The sequence below is a fragment of the Pseudophryne corroboree genome, unplaced genomic scaffold (assembly GCF_028390025.1).
Source record: "Pseudophryne corroboree isolate aPseCor3 unplaced genomic scaffold, aPseCor3.hap2 scaffold_1226, whole genome shotgun sequence".
Lineage (NCBI taxonomy): Eukaryota > Metazoa > Chordata > Amphibia > Anura > Myobatrachidae > Pseudophryne > Pseudophryne corroboree.
In genome coordinates, this window is record NW_026967852.1 from 14,811 (window position 1) to 28,370 (window position 13,560).

Below are 13,560 nucleotides of genomic sequence, written 5' to 3' on the forward strand. Positions count from 1 at the left end.
CTTGACCATGCTGTAATTGCAGTCGCACTGCAGTTCAGCGTGATCATAAAAAATGGTGTAGGCTCCTGCTGGTGCAGGCTGTAGAGAAAAGCTGCTGTGACCACGCCCCCTGTGTCTCCTCCGTTGCAGACCCCATTTTGAAGCCTTGCCCCCGGACTAAGAGAAAAGTATGCCCTTGCGCACTATCCTGACTTCTCCTCCCGTCTGCTTAATTTGTGCCTTCCAACGCACAATGCGAACAACAGGTGGTGCTGCAGGGCCCACACCCTTTTACTTGCCTTACAGAACAGCTCTGGAGCTGTTACAGTGCCCAGCTGCTGCAAGAAATCAGCTTGAATGCTTCAGGGGATGGGGCATGGCCAACATGAGCCCCACACCAAAGGAGGGTGGGGGTGTTTAATGCGAACTAGGGGTCATCCAAGCACTGCAAAAGGCCGCCATGCCCTGCATGCCCCTTTTCTCTTTTCATATGCAGATGAGGGTTCCAGTCAACTTTGGCCCACTGCTTGGATAACATCACCGTATGCAAATCCGTCTGCTGCAGACCTTCCCCAAGGAGTGCTTGTACTAGTTGTTGCATATGGTTTGATATTTGATGGTGCTTCAGTATTAGGCAGCCTTCCGCCCTCCCATGTTCATCTGAAAAGATGTGGTCTCCCTGCAGTTGTTGTCCCCAGATGAGAGTTCCCTTGTGCTGCCTCAGTTGAATCTCCTTTACTTGACAGAGATGTGCCTGAGCAGCGGCCCTCACCAGCCCTATCCCAAATCATACTTATTTTGCATAGGAGATACCATGGTCATGAAGATTGTTCTCCCAGGGTGAGGTTCATTCATTGCATTCTGGGTATGCTGACCCCTGTGATTTTCCCAAATGTGGGAAACTCGACTGCATTATTTGTGGTAGTGGGGGACTGTGTTTGTGCTTTCCTCTGGTCAGCTCTGGTAAAAGTCAGATTTCTTTGTCTCAGATCTTCCTCTAGCCTTGTTCTTCTTTCGAGAGTTCCCTTGTGCTGCCTCAGTTGGATCTCTTTCACTTGACAGGGGGGTGCCCGAACAGCGACCCTCCCCAGCTCTAGCCCAACTCCTACTTACCTGCCAGGTGAGATACTATGATCATGAAGGTGCTTCTCCCAGGGCAAGGCTCACCCATTGCACTCTGGGTGTGCTGCCCCTGCGATTTCCCCAAATGTGGGAAACTTGACTGCATAATTTGTGTTTCCCCTGGTCGGCTCTCGTATAATTCAGATCTATTTGTCTCAGGTCTCTCTCCAGCCTAGTTTGCTGTCTGTTTCCACTTCTCTTTTCTTCAGCCGCTCCCTTCTATACCCTTGTGCACTATCCTGACTTCTCCTCCCGTCTGCTTACTTTGTGCCTTCCAATGCACAATGCAAACTACAGGTAGTGCTGCAGGGCCAACACCCTTTTACTTGCCTTACAGAGCAGCTCTGGAGCTGTTACAGTGCCCAGCTGCTGCAAGAAATCAGCTTGAATGCTTCAGGGGATGGGGCATGGCCAACATGAGCCCCACACCAAAGGAGGGGGGAGGTGTTTAATGCGAACTAGGGGTCATCCAAGCACTGCAAAAGGCCGCCATGCCCTGCATGCCCCTTTTCTCTTTTCATATGCAGATGAGGGTTCCAGTCAACTTTGGCCCACTGCTTGGATAACATCACCGTATGCAAATCCGTCTGCTGCAGACCTTCCCCCAGGAGTGCTTGTACTAGTTGTTGCATATGGTTTGATATTTGATGGTGCTTCAGTATTAGGCAGCCTTCCGCCCTCCCATGTTCATCTGAAAAGATGTGGTCTCCCTGCAGTTGTTGTCCCCAGATGAGAGTTCACTTGTGCTGCCTCAGTTGAATCTCCTTTACTTGACAGAGATGTGCCTGAGCAGCTGCCCTCACCAGCCCTATCCCAAATCATACTTATTTTGCATAGGAGATACCATGGTCATGAAGATTGTTCTCCCAGGGTGAGGTTCATTCATTGCATTCTGGGTATGCTGACCCCTGTGATTTTCCCAAATGTGGGAAACTCGACTGCATTATTTGTGGTAGTGGGGGACTGTGTTTGTGCTTTCCTCTGGTCAGCTCTGGTAAAAGTCAGATTTCTTTGTCTCAGATCTTCCTCTAGCCTTGTTCTTCTTTCGAGAGTTCCCTGGTGCTGCCTCAGTTGGATCTCCTTCACTTCACAGGGGGGAACCCGAGCAGCGACCCTCCCCAGCTCTAGCCCAACTCCTACTTACCTGCCAGGTGAGATACTATGATCATGAAGGTGCTTCTCCCAGGGCAAGGCTCAACCATTGCACTCTGGGTGTGCTGCTCCTGCGATTTCCCCAAATGTGGGAAACTTGACTGCATAATTTGTGTTTCCCCTCGTCGGCTCTCGTATAATTCAGATCTCTTTGTCTCAGGTCTCTCTCCAGCCTAGTTTGCTGTCTGTTTCCACTTCTCTTTTCTTCAGCCGCTCCCTTCTATACCCTTGTGCACTATCCTGACTTCTCCTCCCGTCTGCTTACTTTGTGCCTTCCAATGCACAATGCAAACTACAGGTAGTGCTGCAGGGCCCACACCCTTTTACTTGCCTTACAGAGCAGCTCTGGAGCTGTTACAGTGCCCAGCTGCTGCAAGAAATCAGCTTGAATGCTTCAGGGGCTGGGGCATAGCCAACATGAGCCCCACACCAAAGGAGGGTGGAGGTGTTTAATGCAAACTAGGGGTCAGCCAAGCGCCGCAAAAGGCCACCATGCCCTGCACGCCCCTTTTCTCTTTTCATATGCAGACGAGGGTTGAAGCCAACTTTGACCCACTGCTTGGATGACATCACCATATGCAAATCCATCTGCGGCAGGCCTTCCCCCAGGAATGCTTGCACTAGTTGTTGCATTTGGTTTGTTGTTTGGGGGTGCTTCAGTATTAGGCAGCCTTCTGCCCTCCCATGTTCATCTGAAAATATATGTTCTCCCTGCAGTTGTTGTCCCAAGATGAGAGTTCCCTTGTGCTGCCTCAGTTGAATCTCCTTTACTTGACAGAGATGTGCATGAGCAGCGGCCCTCCCCAGCCCTATTCCAAATCATACTTATTTTGCATAGGAGATACCATGGTCATGAAGATTTTTCTCCCAGGGTGAGGTTCATTCATTGCATTTTGGGTATGCTGACCCCTGTGATTTCCCCAAATGTGGGAAACTTGACTGCATTATTTGTGGTAGTGGGAGACTGTGTTTGTGCTTTCCTCTGGTCAGCTCTGGTAAAAGTCAGATTTCTTTGTCTCAGATTTTCCTTTAGCCTTGTTCTTTTTTCGAGAGTTCCCTTGTGCTGCCTCAGTTGGATCTCCTTCACTTTACAGGGGGGTACCCGAGCAGCGACCCTCCCCAGCTCTAGCCCAACTCCTACTTACCTGCCAGGTGAGATACTATGATCATGAAGGTGCTTCTCCCAGGGCAAGGCTCACCCATTGTACTCTGGGTGTGCTGCTCCTGTGATTTCCCCAAATGTGGGAAACTTGACTGCATAATTTGTGTTTCCCCTGGTCGGCTCTCGTATAATTCAGATCTCTTTGTCTCAGGTCTCTCTCCAGCCTAGTTTGCTGTCTGTTTCCACTTCTCTTTTCTTCAGCCGCTCCCTTCTATACCCTTGTGCACTATCCTGACTTCTCCTCCCGTCTGCTTACTTTGTGCCTTCCAATGCACAATGCAAACTACAGGTAGTGCTGCAGGGCCAACACCCTTTTACTTGCCTTACAGAGCAGCTCTGGAGCTGTTACAGTGCCCAGCTGCTGCAAGAAATCAGCTTGAATGCTTCAGGGGATGGGGCATGGCCAACATGAGCCCCACACCAAAGGAGGGTGGAGGTGTTTAATGCGAACTAGGGGTCATCCAAGCACCGCAAAAGGCCGCCATGCCCTGCACGCCCCTTTTCTCTTTTCATATGCAGATGAGGGTTGAAGCCAACTTTGACCCACTGCTTGGATGACATCACCGTATGCAAATCCGTCTTCTGCAGAACTTCCCCCAGGAATGCTTGCACTAGTTGTTGCATTTGGTTTGTTGTTTGGGGGTGCTTCAGTATTAGGCAGCCTTCTGCCCTCCCATGTTCATCTGAAAATATGTGTTCTCCCTGCAGTTGTTGTCCCCAGATGAGAGTTCCCTTGTGCTGCCTCAGTTGAATCTCCTTTACTTGACAGAGATGTGCCTGAGCAGCGGCCCTCCCCAGCTCTATCCCAAATCATACTTATTTTGCATAGGAGATACCATGGTCATGAAGATTATTCTCCCAGGGTGAGGTTCATTCATTGCATTATGGGTATGCTGACCCCTGTGATTTCCCCAAATGTGGGAAACTCGACTGCTTTATTTGTGGTAGTGGGGGACTGTGTTTGTGTTTTCCTCTGGTCAGCTCTGGTAAAAGTCAGATTTCTTTGTTCAGATCTTCCTCTAGCCTTGTTCTTCTTTCGAGAGTTCCCTTGTGCTGCCTCAGTTGGATCTCCTTCACTTGACAGGGGGGTGCCCAAGCAGAGACCCTCCCCAGCTCTAGCCCAACTCCTACTTACCTGCCAGGTGAGATACTATGATCATGAAGGTGCTTCTCCCAGGGCAAGGCTCACCCATTGCACTCTGGGTGTGCTGCCCCTGCGATTTCCCCAAATGTGGGAAACTTGACTGCATAATTTGTGTTTCCCCTGGTCGGCTCTCGTGTAATTCAGATCTCTTTGTCTCAGGTCTCTCTCCAACCTAGTTTGCTGTCTGTTTCCACTTCTCTTTTCTTCAGCCGCTCCCTTCTATACCCTTGTGCACTATCCTGACTTCTCCTCCCGTCTGCTTACTTTGTGCCTTCCAATGCACAATGCAAACTACAGGTAGTGCTGCAGGGCCCACACCCTTTTACTTGCCTTACAGAGCAGCTCTGGAGATGTTACAGTGCCCAGCTGCTGCAAGAAATCAGCTTGAATGCTTCAGGGGATGGGGCATGGCCAACATGAGCCCCACACCAAAGGAGGGTGGAGGTGTTTAATGCGAACTAGGGGTCATCCAAGCACCGCAAAAGGCCGCCATGCCCTGCACGCTCCTTTTCTCTTTTCATATGCAGATGAGGGTTGAAGCCAACTTTGACCCACTGCTTGGATGACATCACCGTATGCAAATCCGTCTTCTGCAGAACTTCCCCCAGGAATGCTTGCACTAGTAGTTGCATTTGGTTTGTTGTTTGGGGGTGCTTCAGTATTAGGCAGCCTTCTGCCCTCCCATGTTCATCTGAAAATATGTGTTCTCCCTGCAGTTGTTGTCCCCAGATGAGAGTTCCCTTGTGCTGCCTCAGTTGAATCTCCTTTACTTGACAGAGATGTGCATGAGCAGCGGCCCTCCCCAGCCCTATTCCAAATCATACTTATTTTGCATAGGAGATACCATGGTCATGAAGATTGTTCTCCCAGGGTGAGGTTCATTCATTGCATTTTGGGTATGCTGACCCCTGTGATTTCCCCAAATGTGGGAAACTTGACTGCATTATTTGTGGTAGTGGGGGACTGTGTTTGTGCTTTCCTCTGGTCAGCTCTGGTAAAAGTCAGATTTCTTTGTCTCAGATTTTCCTCTAGCCTTGTTCTTCTTTCGAGAGTTCCCTTGTGCTGCCTCAGTTGGATCTCCTTCAGTTTACAGGGGGGTACCCGAGCAGCGATCCTCCCCAGCTCTAGCCCAACTCCTACTTACCTGCCAGGTGAGATACTATGATCATGAAGGTGCTTCTCCCAGGGCAAGGCTCACCCATTGCACTCTAGGTGTGCTGCTCCTGCGATTTCCCCAAATGTGGGAAACTTGACTGCATAATTTGTGTTTCCCCTGGTCGGCTCTCGTATAATTCAGATCTCTTTGTCTCAGGTCTCTCTCCAGCCTAGTTTGCTGTCTGTTTCCACTTCTCTTTTCTTGAGCCGCTCCCTTCTATGCCCTTGCGCACTATCCTGACTTCTCCTCCTGTCTGCTTACTTTGTGCCTTCCAACGCACAATGCGAACTACAGGTAGTGCTGCAGGGCCCACACCCTTTTACTTGCCTTACAGAGCAGCTCTGGAGCTGTTACAGTGCCCAGCTGCTGCAAGAAATCAGCTTGAATGCTTCAGGGGCTGGGGCATAGCCAACATGAGCCCCACACCAAAGGAGGGTGGAGGTGTTTAATGCAAACTAGGGGTCAGCCAAGTGCCGCAAAAGGCCACCATGCCCTGCACGCCCCTTTTCTCTTTTCATATGCAGACGAGGGTTGAAGCCAACTTTGACCCACTGCTTGGATGACATCACCATATGCAAATCCATCTGCGGCAGGCCTTCCCCCAGGAATGCTTGCACTAGTTGTTGCATTTGGTTTGTTGTTTGGGGGTGCTTCAGTATTAGGCAGCTTTCTGCCCTCCCATGTTCATCTGAAAATATATGTTCTCCCTGCAGTTGTTGTCCCCAGATGAGAGTTCCCTTGTGCTGCCTCAGTTGAATCTCCTTTACTTGACAGAGATGTGCATGAGCAGCGGCCCTCCCCAGCCCTATTCCAAATCATACTTATTTTGCATAGGAGATACCATGGTCATGAAGATTTTTCTCCCAGGGTGAGGTTCATTCATTGCATTTTGGGTATGCTGACCCCTGTGATTTCCCCAAATGTGGGAAACTCAACTGCATTATTTGTGGTAGTGGGGGACTGTGTTTGTGCTTTCCTCTGGTCAGCTCTAGTAAAAGTCAGATTTCTTTGTCTCACATTTTCCTCTAGCCTTGTTCTTCTTTCGAGAGTTCCCTTGTGCTGCCTTTGTTGGATCTCCTTCACTTTACAGGGGGGTACCCGAGCAGCGACCCTCCCCAGCTCTAGCCCAACTCCTACTTACCTGCCAGGTGAGATACTATGATCATTAAGGTGCTTCTCCCAGGGCAAGGCTCACCCATTGTACTCTGGGTGTGCTGCTCCTGCGATTTCCCCAAATGTGGGAAACTTGACTGCATAATTTGTGTTTCCCCTCGTCGGCTCTCGTATAATTCAGATCTCTTTGTCTCAGGTCTCTCTCCAGCCTAGTTTGCTGTCTGTTTCCACTTCTCTTTTCTTCAGCCGCTCCCTTCTATACCCTTGTGCACTATCCTGACTTCTCCTCCCGTCTGCTTACTTTGTGCCTTCCAATGCACAATGCAAACTACAGGTAGTGCTGCAGGGCCCACACCCTTTTACTTGCCTTACAGAGCAGCTCTGGAGCTGTTACAGTGCCCAGCTGCTGCAAGAAATCAGCTTGAATGCTTCAGGGGCTGGGGCATAGCCAACATCAGCCCCACACCGAAGGAGGGTGGAGGTGTTTAATGCAAACTAGGGGTCAGTCAAGCGCCGCAAAAGGCCACCATGCCCTGCACGCCCCTTTTCTGTTTTCATATGCAGATGAGGGTTGAAGCCAACTTTGACCCACTGCTTGGATGACATCACCATATGCAAATCCATCTGCGGCAGGCCTTCCCCCAGGAATGCTTGCACTAGTTGTTGCATTTGGTTTGTTGTTTGGGGGTGCTTCAGTATTAGGCAGCCTTCTGCTGCACCCTGCTTTGGTGTGGGGCTCATGTTGGCCATGCCCCATCCCCTGAAGCTTTCAAGCAGATTTCTTGCAGCAGCTGGGCACTGTAACAGCTCAAGAGCTGCTCTGTAAGGCAAGTAAAAGGGTGTGGGCCCTGCAGCACTACCTGTAGTTTGCATTGTGCATTGGAAGGCACAAAGTAAGCAGACGGGAGGAGAAGTCAGGATAGTGCACAAGGGTATAGAAGGGAGCGGCTGAAGAAAAGAGAAGTGGAAACAGACAGCAAACTAGGCTGGAGAGAGATCTGAGACAAAGAGATCTGAATTATACGATAGCCGACCAGGGGAAACACAAATTATGCAGTCAAGTTTCCCACATTTGGGGAAATCGCAGGGGCAGCACACCCAGAGTGCAATGGGTGAGCCTTGCCCTGGGAGAAGCACCTTCATGATCATAGTATCTCACCTGGCAGGTAAGTATGAGTTGGGCTAGAGCTGGGGAGGGTCGCTGCTCGGGCACCCCCCTGTTAAGTGAAGGAGATCCAACTGAGGCAGCACAAGGGAACTCTCAAAAGAAGAACAAGGCTAGAGGAAGATCTGAAACAAAGAAATCTGACTTTTACCAGAGCTGACCAGAAGAAAACACAAACACAGTCCCCCACTACCACAAATAAAGCAGTCGAGGTGAGGTTCATTCATTGCATTTTGGGTATGCTGACCCCTGTGATTTCCCCAAATGTGGGAAACTCGACTGCTTTATTTGTGGTAGTGGGGGACTGTGTTTGTGTTTTCTTCTGGTCAGCTCTGGTAAAAGTCAGATTTCTTTGTTTCAGATCTTCCTCTAGCCTTGTTCTTCTTTTGAGAGTTCCCTTGTGCTGCCTCAGTTGGATCTCCTTCACTTAACAGGGGGGTGCCCGAGCAGCGACCCTCCCCAGCTCTAGCCCAACTCCTACTTACCTGCCAGGTGAGATACTATGATCATGAAGGTGCTTCTCCCAGGGCAAGGCTCACCCATTGCACTCTGGGTGTGCAGCCCCTGCGATTTCCCCAAATGTGGGAAACTTGACTGCATAATTTGTGTTTCCCCTGGTCGGCTCTCGTATAATTCAGATCTCTTTGTCTCAGATCTCTCTCCAGCCTAGTTTGCTGTCTGTTTCCACTTCTCTTTTCTTCAGCCGCTCCCTTCTATACCCTTGTGCACTATCCTGACTTCTCCTCCCGTCTGCTTACTTTGTGCCTTCCAATGCACAATGCAAACTACAGGTAGTGCTGCAGGGCCCACACCCTTTTACTTGCCTTACAGAGCAGCTCTGGAGCTGTTACAGTGCCCAGCTGCTGCAAGAAATCTGCTTGAATGCTTCAGGGGATGGGACATGGCCAACATGAGCCCCACACCAAAGGAGGGTGGAGCAGAAGGCTGACTAATACTGAAGCACCCCCAAACAACAAACCAAATGCAACAACTAGTGCAAGCATTCCTGGGGGAAGGCCTGCCGCAGATGGATTTGCATATGGTGATGTCATCCAAGCAGTGGGTCAAAGTTGGCTTCAACCCTCGTCTGCATATGAAAACAGAAAAGGGGCGTGCAGGGCATGGTGGCCTTTTGCGGCGCTTGACCGACCCCTAGTTTGCATTAAACACCTCCACCCTCCTTCGGTGTGGGGCTCATGTTGGCTATGCCCCAGCCCCTGAAGCATTCAAGCTGATTTCTTGCAGCAGCTGGGCACTTTAACAGCTCCAGAGCTGCTCTGTAAGGCAAGTAAAAGGGTGTGGGCCCTGCAGCACTACCTGTAGTTTGCATTGTGCATTGGAAGGCACAAAGTAAGCAGACGGGAGGAGAAGTCAGGATAGTGCACAAGGGTATAGAAGGGAGCGGCTGAAGAAAAGAGAAGTGGAAACAGACAGCAAACTAGGCTGGAGAGAGACCTGAGACAAAGAGATCTGAATTATACGAGAGCCGACCAGGGGAAACACAAATTATGCAGTCAAGTTTCCCACATTTGGGGAAATCGCAGGAGCAGCACACCCAGAGTGCAATGGGTGAGCCTTGCCCTGGGAGAAGCACCTTCATGATCATAGTATCTCACCTGGCAGGTAAGTAGGAGTTGGGCTAGAGCTGGGGAGGGTCGCTGCTCGGGTACCCCCCTGTCAAGTGAAGGAGATCCAACTGAGGCAGCACAAGGGAACTCTCGAAAGAAGAACAAGGCAAGAGGAAAATCTGAGACAAAGAAATCTGACTTTTACCAGAGCTGACCAGAGGAAAGCACAAACACAGTCCCCCACTACCACAAATAATGCAGTTGAGTTTCCCACATTTGGGGAAATCACAGGGGTCAGCATACCCAAAATGCAATGAATGAACCTCACCCTGGGAGAACAATCTTCATGACCATGGTATCTCCTATGCAAAATAAGTATGATTTGGAATAGGGCTGGGGAGGGCCGCTGCTCATGCACATCTCTGTCAAGTAAAGGATATTCAACTGAGGCAGCACAAGGGAACTCTCATCTGGGGACAACAACTGCAGGGAGAACACATATTTTCAGATGAACATGGGAGGGCAGAAGGCTGCCTAATACTGAAGCACCCCCAAACAACAAACCAAATGCAACAACTAGTGCAAGCATTCCTGGGGGAAGTTCTGCAGAAGACGGATTTGCATACGGTGATGTCATACAAGCAGTGGGTCAAAGTTGGCTTCAACCCTCATCTGCATATGAAAAGAGAAAAGGGGCGTGCAGGGCATGGCGGCCTTTTGCGGTGCTTGGATGACCCCTAGTTCGCATTAAACACCTCCACCCTCCTTTGGTGTGGGGCTCATGTTGGCCATGCCCCATCCCCTGAAGCATTCAAGCAGATTTCTTGCAGCAGCTGGGCACTGTAACAGCTCCAGAGCTGCTCTGTAAGGCAAGTAAAAGGGTGTGGGCCCTGCAGCACTACCTGTAGTTTGCATTGTGCATTGGAAGGCACAAAGTAAGCAGACGGGAGGAGAAGTCAGGATAGTGCACAAGGGTATAGAAGGGAGCGGCTGAAGAAAAGAGAAGTGGAAACAGACAGCAAACTAGGCTGGAGAGAGACCTGAGACAAAGAGATCTGAATTATACGAGAGCCGACCAGGGGAAACACAAATTATGCAGTCAAGTTTCCCACATTTGGGGAAATCGCAGGGGCAGCACACCCAGAGTGCAATGGGTGAGCCTTGCCCTGGGAGAAGCACCTTCATGATCATAGTATCTCACCTGGCAGGTAAGTAGGAGTTGGGCTAGAGCTGGGGAGGGTCTCTGCTCGGGCACCCCCCTGTCAAGTGAAGGAGATCCAACTGAGGCAGCACAAGGGAACTCTCAAAAGAAGAACAAGGCTCTGAAACAAAGAAATCTGACTTTTACCAGAGCTGACCAGAGGAAAACACAAACACAGTCCCCCACTACCACAAATAAAGCAGTCGAGTTTCCCACATTTGGGGAAATCACAGGGGTCAGCATACCCAGAATGCAATGAATGAACCTCACCCTGGGAGAATAATCTTCATGACCATGGTATCTCCTATGCAAAATAAGTATGATTTGGGATAGAGCTGGGGAGGGCCGCTGCTCAGGCACATCTCTGTCAAGTTAAGGAGATTCAACTGAGGCAGCACAAGGGAACTCTCATCTAGGGACAACAACTGCAGGGAGAACACATATTTTCAGATGAACATGGGAGGGCAGACGGCTGCCTAATACTGAAGCACCCCCAAACAACAAACCAAATGCAACAACTAGTGCAAGCATTCCTGGGGGAAGGCCTGCCGCAGAGGGATTTGCATATGGTGATGTCATCCAAGCAGTGGGTCAAAGTTGGCTTCAACCCTCGTCTGCATATGAAAAGAGAAAAGGGGCGTGCAGGGCATGGTGGCCTTTTGCGGCGCTTGGCTGACCCCTAGTTTGCATTAAACACCTCCACCCTCCTTTGGTGTGGGGCTCATGTTGGCTATGCCCCAGCCCCTGAAGCATTCAAGCTGATTTCTTGCAGCAGCTGGGCACTGTAACAGCTCCAGAGCTGCTCTGTAAGGCAAGTAAAAGGGTCTGGGCCCTGCAGCACTACCTGTAGATCGCATTGTGCGTTGGAAGGCACAAAGTAAGCAGACAGGAGGAGAAGTCAGGATAGTGCGCAAGGGCATAGAAGGGAGCGGCTCAAGAAAAGAGAAGTGGAAACAGACAGCAAACTAGGCTGGAGAGAGACCTGAGACAAAGAGATCTGAATTATACGAGAGCCGACCAGGGGAAACACAAATTATGCAGTCAAGTTTCCCACATTTAGGGAAATCGCAGGGGCAGCACACCCAGAGTGCAATGGGTGAGCCTTGCCCTGGGAGAAGCACCTTCATAATCATAGTATCTCACCTGGCAGGTAAGTAGGAGTTGGGCTAGAGCTGGGGAGGGTCGCTGTTCGGGCACCCCCCTGTCAAGTGAAAGAGATCCAACTGAGGTAGCACAAGGGAACTCTCGAAAGAAGAACAAGGCTAGAGGAAGATCTGAGACAAAGAAATCTGACTTTTTCCAGAGCTGACCAGAGGAAAGCACAAACACAGTCCCCCACTACCACAAATAATGCTGTCGAGTTTCCCAAATTTGGGGAAATCACAGGGGTCAGCATACCCAGAATGCAATGAATGAACCTCACCTTGGGAGAACAATCTTCATGACCATGGTATCGCCTATGCAAAATAAGTATGATTTGGGATAGGGCTGGGGAGGGCCGCTGCTCAGGCACATCTCTGTCAAGTAAAGGAGATTCAACTGAGGCAGCACAAGGGAACTCTCATCTTGGGACAACAACTGCAGGGAGAACATATATTTTCAGATGAACATGGGAGGGCAGAAGGCTGCCTAATACTGAAGCACCCCCAAACAACAAACCAAATGCAACAACTAGTGCAAGCATTCCTGGGGGAAGGCCTGCAGCAGATGGATTTGCATATGGTGATGTCATCCAAGCAGTGGGTCAAAGTTGGCTTCAACCCTCGTCTGCATATGAAAAGAGAAAAGGGGCGTGCAGGGCATGGCGGCCTTTTGCAGCGCTTGGATGACCCCTAGTTCGCATTACACACCTCCACCCTCCTTCGGTGTGGGGCTCATGTTGGCTATGCCCCAGCCCCTGAAGCATTCAAGCTGATTTCTTGCAGCAGCTGGGCACTGTAACTGCTCCAGAGCTACTCTGTAAGGCAAGTAAAAGGGTGTGGGCCCTGCAGCACTACCTGTAGTTCGCATTGTGCGTTGGAAGGCACGAAGTAAGCAGACGGGAGAAGTCAGGATAGTGCGCAAGGGCATAGAAGGGAGCGGCTCAAGAAAAGAGAAGTGGAAACAGACAGCAAACTAGGCTGGAGAGAGACCTGAGACAAAGAGATCTGAATTATACGAGAGCCGACGAGGGGAAACACAAATTATGCAGTCACGTTTCCCACATTTGGGGAAATCGCAGGAGCAGCACACCCAGAGTGCAATGGTTGAGCCTTGCCCTGGGAGAAGCACCTTCATGATCATAGTATCTCACCTGGCAGGTAAGTAGGAGTTGGGCTAGAGCTGGGGAGGGTCGCTGCTCGGGTTCCCCCCTGTGAAGTGAAGGAGATCCAACTGAGGCAGCACCAGGGAACTCTCGAAAGAAGAACAAGGCTAGAGGAAGATCTGAGACAAAGAAATCTGACTTTTACCAGAGCTGACCAGAGGAAAGCACAAACACAGTCTCCCACTACCACAAATAATGCAGTCAAGTTTCCCACATTTGGGGAAATCACAGGGGTCAGCATACCCAAAATGCAATGAATGAACCTCACCCTGGGAGAAAAATCTTCATGACCATGGTATCTCCTATGCAAAATAAGTATGATTTGGAATAGGGCTGGGGAGGGCCGCTGCTCATGCACATCTCTGTCAAGTAAAGGAGATTCAACTGAGGCAGCACAAGGGAACTCTCATCTTGGGACAACAACTGCAGGGAGAACATATATTTTCAGATGAACATGGGAGGGCAGAGGACTGCCTAATACTGAAGCACCCCC

General features: G+C 50.2%; 19 non-coding genes and 3 pseudogenes across 19 annotated transcripts; 13 read left to right on the top strand and 9 right to left on the bottom strand.

Moving 5' to 3' along the window:
* Window positions 1-768: 768 nt before the first annotated feature.
* LOC134992787 (U1 spliceosomal RNA) lies at window positions 769-932 on the top strand. Its single transcript, XR_010196889.1, has one exon. It is a non-coding gene; the product is annotated as a U1 spliceosomal RNA (small nuclear RNA).
* A 152-nt stretch (window positions 933-1,084) lies between these two features.
* Window positions 1,085-1,247, top strand: LOC134992833 (U1 spliceosomal RNA). The gene has a single exon (XR_010196933.1). It is a non-coding gene; the product is annotated as a U1 spliceosomal RNA (small nuclear RNA).
* A 674-nt stretch (window positions 1,248-1,921) lies between these two features.
* Window positions 1,922-2,085, top strand: LOC134992790 (U1 spliceosomal RNA). The gene has a single exon (XR_010196892.1). It is a non-coding gene; the product is annotated as a U1 spliceosomal RNA (small nuclear RNA).
* A 152-nt stretch (window positions 2,086-2,237) lies between these two features.
* LOC134992763 (U1 spliceosomal RNA) lies at window positions 2,238-2,373 on the top strand (annotated as a pseudogene).
* Window positions 2,374-3,074: 701 nt separating this feature from the next.
* Window positions 3,075-3,238, top strand: LOC134992813 (U1 spliceosomal RNA). Its single transcript, XR_010196913.1, has one exon. It is a non-coding gene; the product is annotated as a U1 spliceosomal RNA (small nuclear RNA).
* A 152-nt stretch (window positions 3,239-3,390) lies between these two features.
* LOC134992760 (U1 spliceosomal RNA) lies at window positions 3,391-3,553 on the top strand. Its single transcript, XR_010196873.1, has one exon. It is a non-coding gene; the product is annotated as a U1 spliceosomal RNA (small nuclear RNA).
* A 674-nt stretch (window positions 3,554-4,227) lies between these two features.
* On the top strand, window positions 4,228-4,391 carry LOC134992812 (U1 spliceosomal RNA). The gene has a single exon (XR_010196912.1). It is a non-coding gene; the product is annotated as a U1 spliceosomal RNA (small nuclear RNA).
* Window positions 4,392-4,542: 151 nt separating this feature from the next.
* On the top strand, window positions 4,543-4,705 carry LOC134992824 (U1 spliceosomal RNA). Its single transcript, XR_010196924.1, has one exon. It is a non-coding gene; the product is annotated as a U1 spliceosomal RNA (small nuclear RNA).
* Window positions 4,706-5,379: 674 nt separating this feature from the next.
* Window positions 5,380-5,543, top strand: LOC134992798 (U1 spliceosomal RNA). Its single transcript, XR_010196900.1, has one exon. It is a non-coding gene; the product is annotated as a U1 spliceosomal RNA (small nuclear RNA).
* Window positions 5,544-5,695: 152 nt separating this feature from the next.
* Window positions 5,696-5,858, top strand: LOC134992774 (U1 spliceosomal RNA). The gene has a single exon (XR_010196881.1). It is a non-coding gene; the product is annotated as a U1 spliceosomal RNA (small nuclear RNA).
* Window positions 5,859-6,532: 674 nt separating this feature from the next.
* LOC134992791 (U1 spliceosomal RNA) lies at window positions 6,533-6,696 on the top strand. Its single transcript, XR_010196893.1, has one exon. It is a non-coding gene; the product is annotated as a U1 spliceosomal RNA (small nuclear RNA).
* A 152-nt stretch (window positions 6,697-6,848) lies between these two features.
* Window positions 6,849-6,984, top strand: LOC134992770 (U1 spliceosomal RNA; annotated as a pseudogene).
* Window positions 6,985-7,839: 855 nt separating this feature from the next.
* Window positions 7,840-8,002, bottom strand: LOC134992825 (U1 spliceosomal RNA). The gene has a single exon (XR_010196925.1). It is a non-coding gene; the product is annotated as a U1 spliceosomal RNA (small nuclear RNA).
* A 468-nt stretch (window positions 8,003-8,470) lies between these two features.
* On the top strand, window positions 8,471-8,633 carry LOC134992750 (U1 spliceosomal RNA). The gene has a single exon (XR_010196862.1). It is a non-coding gene; the product is annotated as a U1 spliceosomal RNA (small nuclear RNA).
* Window positions 8,634-9,461: 828 nt separating this feature from the next.
* LOC134992834 (U1 spliceosomal RNA) lies at window positions 9,462-9,624 on the bottom strand. Its single transcript, XR_010196934.1, has one exon. It is a non-coding gene; the product is annotated as a U1 spliceosomal RNA (small nuclear RNA).
* Window positions 9,625-9,776: 152 nt separating this feature from the next.
* Window positions 9,777-9,940, bottom strand: LOC134992820 (U1 spliceosomal RNA). Its single transcript, XR_010196920.1, has one exon. It is a non-coding gene; the product is annotated as a U1 spliceosomal RNA (small nuclear RNA).
* Window positions 9,941-10,614: 674 nt separating this feature from the next.
* LOC134992828 (U1 spliceosomal RNA) lies at window positions 10,615-10,777 on the bottom strand. Its single transcript, XR_010196928.1, has one exon. It is a non-coding gene; the product is annotated as a U1 spliceosomal RNA (small nuclear RNA).
* A 142-nt stretch (window positions 10,778-10,919) lies between these two features.
* On the bottom strand, window positions 10,920-11,083 carry LOC134992808 (U1 spliceosomal RNA). The gene has a single exon (XR_010196910.1). It is a non-coding gene; the product is annotated as a U1 spliceosomal RNA (small nuclear RNA).
* A 674-nt stretch (window positions 11,084-11,757) lies between these two features.
* LOC134992768 (U1 spliceosomal RNA) lies at window positions 11,758-11,920 on the bottom strand. The gene has a single exon (XR_010196876.1). It is a non-coding gene; the product is annotated as a U1 spliceosomal RNA (small nuclear RNA).
* A 152-nt stretch (window positions 11,921-12,072) lies between these two features.
* Window positions 12,073-12,236, bottom strand: LOC134992822 (U1 spliceosomal RNA). Its single transcript, XR_010196922.1, has one exon. It is a non-coding gene; the product is annotated as a U1 spliceosomal RNA (small nuclear RNA).
* A 698-nt stretch (window positions 12,237-12,934) lies between these two features.
* On the bottom strand, window positions 12,935-13,070 carry LOC134992777 (U1 spliceosomal RNA; annotated as a pseudogene).
* A 152-nt stretch (window positions 13,071-13,222) lies between these two features.
* On the bottom strand, window positions 13,223-13,386 carry LOC134992814 (U1 spliceosomal RNA). The gene has a single exon (XR_010196914.1). It is a non-coding gene; the product is annotated as a U1 spliceosomal RNA (small nuclear RNA).
* Between the last annotated feature and the right edge of the window lie 174 nt (window positions 13,387-13,560).